Source organism: Carlito syrichta, unplaced genomic scaffold (assembly GCF_000164805.1).
Source record: "Carlito syrichta isolate Samal-C Ts95f unplaced genomic scaffold, Tarsius_syrichta-2.0.1 Scaffold315337, whole genome shotgun sequence".
NCBI classification, from domain to species: domain Eukaryota; kingdom Metazoa; phylum Chordata; class Mammalia; order Primates; family Tarsiidae; genus Carlito; species Carlito syrichta.
Window position 1 is genome coordinate 380,080 of NW_007259433.1, and position 6,282 is coordinate 386,361.

At 42.3% G+C, this 6,282-nt stretch overlaps 1 pseudogene across 1 annotated transcript; it reads right to left on the reverse strand.

Annotated features, from left to right (window-relative positions):
• Positions 1–3,515: 3,515 nt before the first annotated feature.
• On the reverse strand, positions 3,516–4,885 carry LOC103275151 (annotated as a pseudogene). The gene has a single exon (XR_505293.2). The product of XR_505293.2 is annotated as a developmentally-regulated GTP-binding protein 1 pseudogene (transcript).
• Between the last annotated feature and the right edge of the window lie 1,397 nt (positions 4,886–6,282).

The following is a 6,282-nucleotide window of genomic DNA, read 5'->3' on the forward strand; positions in this document are numbered from 1 at the left end:
AATATTAAGGAACTGAATCTTACCAGATCACTGCATCTGAACAAGGAGACACCAGACCTTCTTCTGTCATGATTGCCTAACCAACCACCTGCTACCTGTTGACTCCTCTTCTCATTTCCTGTTTTCCTGCATGTAGCCATATTCCTTCCCTGATATATATATTAGTGTGTGTGTGTGTGTGTGTGTGTGTGTGTGTGTGTGTGTGTGTGTGTGTTACACACACTCCCAATTTTAGTCAACTGAGAGAGATGGATTTGAGATTTGGCTCCAATCTCTCTGACTGACATCAGCCAAATAAAAAGCCTCCTTTCCTGGCAATACTCGTTGTCTCAGTGATTGTCTTTTTGTGAGGTGAAAAAACGGGATCTGGACCAAACCCATGATGTTTCAGTAATAGATGTAGGTCCCTGACTGAGAACACATTTCTTGTGGCTTGACTGCTGTGGGCCAGGAGAGTTTCAGAATCCCTTTTGTTAGGGTGCAGGAGTATAGACCAGTACCACGGGAATAAAGCAAAGATTTACAAAGGAAAGACAAAGAGTTTATTCACATTCAAGAGAGAACAGGACCAAAGGGACCAATGCTAAGAGTTACTCTGGTGCAGAGGTTTGGGTGCAGGGCATATTTAAAGCTGAGGCTTTTATGGGGGAATAATGGATGGGTAAAAGTTTCCTTGCAGCTGCTTTCTAGGTGTTGATAACATTCATGAAGTGTTTTGAGGTTGTTAGGGCACTGCATAGGGCAAGCTTGTGACTTCAGGCAGGGGTCTAGAGGGCAGTCACAGAAAGCTGGTCAAAATAGGTTGTTAGGCCAGTCTGACTTCATATACCTGGGAGACCAATACTCCCAAAGAGGGAGGAATGGTCAGTACAAAGAAATAGCCAAGGGGTTACAAGCAGTTATCAATTTTACTCAAATAATTGGTTCTATGAGTTGATGATTAGAGAAGGGCTGAAACAAGCTGCTGCTTTAAGGATGACTAAACTGAGCAGATCACAACAATTGCTCTCTAGACTTTTTAACTAAAACTACTCCATTTTTAATTTCAAGCAAGCATTTCCATATTAACTCTTAATCTTTTCACCTTTTAAGACGGTGCCCGACTGTTTTTTTTTTCTCCAAATGTGGGTTTTGGTCTTTGTCTCTTTGCTCTCATGGCTGCCGGCCCCAACCACATTTTTGATTGCCTAGGAAGGACAGCCTTTGACATTCGACATCAGCCTCTGGATAGATGGTCTTTTGTGGGTCCCGGACAGCAGAGAACGCTCCTCTTGATTTGGAGAATTCTGAAGGAATTTTTGTTTGAAGGTTGAACAAGCCCAACAAACTGTGAGAAGGAGGCACTCCATTTGTTTTAGTGTGATACTCTTGGGGCTTGTCACTACTGCAATTCTCTTGTGTTTTGATAATTGTTTGTTTATGTGTGTGTGACAATGTAGTCATGGGAAATCAGAATTCAATAAATGGATATTCTTTTGCAGTACTGGTTGACCCCAATATTCTTTGGAGTCTAGGGAGGTTTGACCTTTAAAAATCAAACTACCATGGAAATTGTTTTACCTAAAATTTTGGTTCACAGACTCGATAGGATTACCTATCAGGACAAATAAAGTGTAGCCATGTGAACATATTCATAAACCTGTGAATTTTTTAAAAAAATTAAACTAAAATTTTTCTTCTTTTTTTCTTTTAGAGTTGGAGTTTCTCTCTGTCACCCAGGCTAGGATACAGTGACATGATCATGGCTCACCACAGCCTCCACCTCTTGGGCTCATATCCTTCTGCCTCAGCCTCTTGAATAACTGGGACTATAGGTACATGCCAGTATGCCCGGTTATTTTTAAAATTTATTTTTGTATTTATTTTTGTAGAGATGAGGTCATGCTATGTTGCTCAGGCTGATCTTGAATTCCTGGCTCAAGCCGCCCTCCCACCTTGACCACCCAAAGTGCTGGAATTACAGGCATGAGCCACCACACCCGGCCCAATAAACTGGTGAATTTGTATTGGTATTTCATGGCTAGAATTCTTAGGTAAAACTATTGGATCTTGGCTTGTGTGTGTGTGTGTCTAGATGTTATGTATGGATTTTTCTTGGCTTATAAATAAAAGAGAACTCATAAATTAGTAAGTTCAATGCTTTCAAGTTCATGTGACTTAAGTAAATTTTTAATACATTAACAGGCTTTCAAATTGTTGATAAAATAAAAATAGAAATGTCTTAAAATTGTCAGCATACATTTATGTCTGGGTTTTCTATTGGTCTCTGCTAGATATTTTAGGTTGTCAGAGTTTGGCACAAATAATTATAAGACTGTAAACTCAGTCAAGAACAAAATTATCTTTATGTGATTTAAAAAATTTAATACATTGGTTTAATAAAAACTGAATCTTATGAGTGATTGATGAAAATGCCCATATATTAAACTTTACATTTCTTATTTAAGGAAACATCTAATATGCATAGGTTTTAAAAATGGTTAACAAGGAAATAATGACTAGCTTTGTCTGATATCTCAGTTCTCAGTTGTCTAGATATACTGCTAAAAATGAATAGAATGTAAATGAGACAAATGCTGTAAGTAAACTTTTTGTGTAACTTAAAATCTTGAAATTATTTTGGGTGCTCATTAAATATCCAGGTCATTTCCAATTAAGAAAGGTTTATGACAGAGAAATCATGTTTCTAAAGTTGTGGAATGGTTTTCAATATCTTATAGACAGTTCAGGATTTCTTGCTTCTTAGGCTAAGTGTACTAAGACTAATTCTAGTTAATATATAATTATGTATACAAAATGTGCCAAAAGATGTATTCTTATTGACAAAAATAATAAATTTTTTCAAATTCAGAAGTTATCTAGAGGTTGTTTATGACAGTCTTTTCAAAGATTGGCCCCTAAAGATATTAGCATGCCGGTTGCAGTGGTTCACACCTATAATCCCAGCACTTTGGGAGGCCGAGGTGAAAGAATTGCCTGAGCTCACGAGTTTGAGAACAGCCTGGGCAACTTGGTGAGACCTCATCTCTACAATAAATCAAAAAAATTAGCCGAACATGGTGGTGCATGCCTGTAGTTCCAGCTTGGAAGGCTGAGGCGGAAGGATCACCGGAGCCCAGCAGGTCGAGGCTGCGGTGGCCGGGAGCGGCCACTGCACTCCAGTCTGGGCGACAGAGTGAGACTTCAACTCAAAAAAAAAAAAAAAAAAGAAGAAGAAGAAGAAGATTATGGTATTCGATTAACTTTTGATTCCTGGGAGCCATATGGTCACCCATGGTATAGAACTGCGTCTATGATGCATTCAGTTATTAGAAGAAAATGTTAACAATGGAATTTGGAGATGAATTGAACTCCCAGGCAGTTTGTTCACTGGATGCATAAGGAAATGCAAAAAGGAAAAGCAAATGAAAACACTCAAGCCAAGCTGATGTTACTTTGGCCATCTTGGGCAGGTGGCTTGGTGTTGGCATATACTTTATCTTGTTATGGTGAATAATGTCTTACTTTTTTTTTTTTTTTGACCAGCCTACCAGATCTTTTATGCAGCTCGACATACAAGATGACACCAAGGTAAGACAAGTGAAGTTCCAGTTTGAGTGTCTCCTTCTCCCTCCCCTGAATTCTGATCCAGTGGCTGCCAAAGCCAGAAAGAGTGGGGGTAGGGTGCTTGGTCATGGGAAAGTTGCTGTGGTTGCCCCGGCAGATAAGGAAAGGAGAAGGTTTCACTTCTTCACAATCTGAATGACATCCTCATCCTCCAGTGTATGGTCTTTACCAACTTTCTGAGGATTGTGTTTCACAGAGAGACCCCAGACCAGAGCGTATTTAAATTCTTTGATAAGATTTTTGTGGATCTTCATGCAGAAATCCTCCACCGTGGTCCTGGAGTAAGGCAACACCACTGGGGATGTGTAATCTGGCAACTGGCCTTTGGGTTTGGTGTAAATTCTCACTAATTTCAGATAGTCCCAGATCTTTTCCAATAGGCCATCAAAATTCCAACGGTGATGGGCAGAGATGGGGACACAGTGAGGCACCTTATATATGATATCCAATTCCTCAATGGAGATTTGGTCAATCTTACTTAACACGTAAATACAGGGGATATAAACTCTGTTTCCTTCCACCACATCAATAAGGTCATCAGCTGTGGCATCACTACGCAGAGTCACATTGCCATTATGAATTTTGTATTCAGCCAGAATGCTCTTCACAGTTTCTGCATCCAGCTCACTCTGAGGGCAAGTGGCTGTGAGATTAATGCCTCCCTTATCCTTCTTCTTAAAGCCAATGTTAGGGGGCTTGCTGTTCAAGCGAATACCAAAGCCTTCCAGTTCATTTTCAATTATCTTCTTATGTCCCAACGGTTTAAGGACATCCAGGACAATCAGGATCAAGTTACAAGTTCGGGCCACTGCAATGACTTGACGGCCTCTACCTTTCCCATCCTTGGCAACTTCAATGATACCTGGGAGATCTAGGAGCTGAATCTTGGCCCCTTTGTATCTGATGACACCAGGCACAGTCGTCAGAGCAGTGAATTCATAGGCTGCCACCTCGGAATATACTCCTGCCAGGTTACTGAGCAGTGTTGACTTCCCCACAGATGGAAAACCAACAAACCCAATTCGAGCATCACCTGTCTTGGCCACATCAAAACCTTCTCCTGGCCCACCACCACCACCTTTTGGAGTAATGAGTTCTCGACGAAGTTTAGCAAGGCGAGCCTTAAGCAGCCCTAAGTGGTGTGCTGTGGCCTTGTTCTTTTGCGTCCGAGCCATCTCGGCTTCTATCTCTGCGATCTTAGCTAAGGTGCTGCTCATGGTGGCGAGTCCTGGGGGGCGCAGCAGCCGCCACACTGTCTCTCTGCACACACCCGCAGGCAGACACTCCCATGTCTTACTTTTAAACAGGCTCTGTTAACTTCCTTGCTCTGTAGTAAGCTTAATTAACTCCTCTATTAAGAGTCACTGATAATTAAAGCTACAACCCACCCCTAGTAACTGACAACAAAAAATTATAATTAACACCTTTATTCCAAGAATTTGTTTCTAACTATCAGTCCAGTCCTCCTGTTTACATGACAGATCACCCGATCTCTGAGATGAAACAGAACAGTCATGATGGCACCAACTCTCCTGCCATCTCCCCTAAGAATGTTTTTTTCTACCCCAGCCCTCCTGCTCTCTCACCCATAAACAGCACACTCCCAGCTAAGTACCTTCTGGTTATCTAAATCTAAGGACATTCAAGAATAAACAGCCGGCTCGGTGGCTCAGCCTGTAATCCCGCGCTTTGGGAGGCCGAGGTGAGTGGATTGCCTGAGCCCGCGGGTTTGAGACCCACCTCGACAACTTGGTGAGCCCCCATCTCTGCAATAAATTAAAAAAAAAAAAATCAGCCAGGCGTGGTAGCGTGTGCCTGTAATTCTGGCTACTCAGAAGGCTGAGGCGGAAGGATCGTCGGAGCCCAACAGGTCGAGGCTGCGGTGGCCGGGAGCGGCCACTGCACTCCAGTCTGGGCGACAGAGTGAGACTCCAACTCAAAAAAAAAAAAAAAAATTAACAACTGTGTTTTACAGACGTTGGCCCAATTTCCCTGTATATATGTGACAGGTTACCTAAAATTCAGGCCACTAGCATCCTGATCAGCTAATCACCATGACAATGACGCCCCTCCCACCATCATGTTCCACAGGAATATTCTTTGTAAAACAGTCAACTCCTATTCCCACCTCCCTAAAAAAACCTTCATAAATCCCCAGCCCTAAGCATTCAGAGCCATGCTGTCTTATCACCTGGCCCTCTCCGTCCATGGAGAGTAACTAAACCTTTTTTTTCTAATCTACATTTTTTTTCTTTGAGTTGGAGTCTCACTCTGTCGCCCAGGCTGGAGTGCAGTGGCACGCTCCCGGCCACCGCAGCTTTGACCTCCGGTGATCCTTCCGCCTCAGCCTTCCAAGTAGCCAGAACTACAGGCATGTGCTACCACGCCCAGCTAATTTTTCTGATTTACTGAAGAGACGAGGTCTTGCCAAGTTGCCTGGATGGGTCTCGAATGTGTGGGCTCAGGCAATTCGCTCGCCTCTGCCTCTCAAAGTGCTGGGATTACAGACTGAGCCACTGACCCTGGCCTAATCTACTTTCTATATAAATCGTTGCCTTACCTGTAGCACTGGCTCAACTTACCTACCTAACAGCAAAATACCCAATCCCTTAGTTATTGTTATCTATAGCAGCTAAAATGAATTATATAGGAAGCATTGTCAAATATGAAATAGTG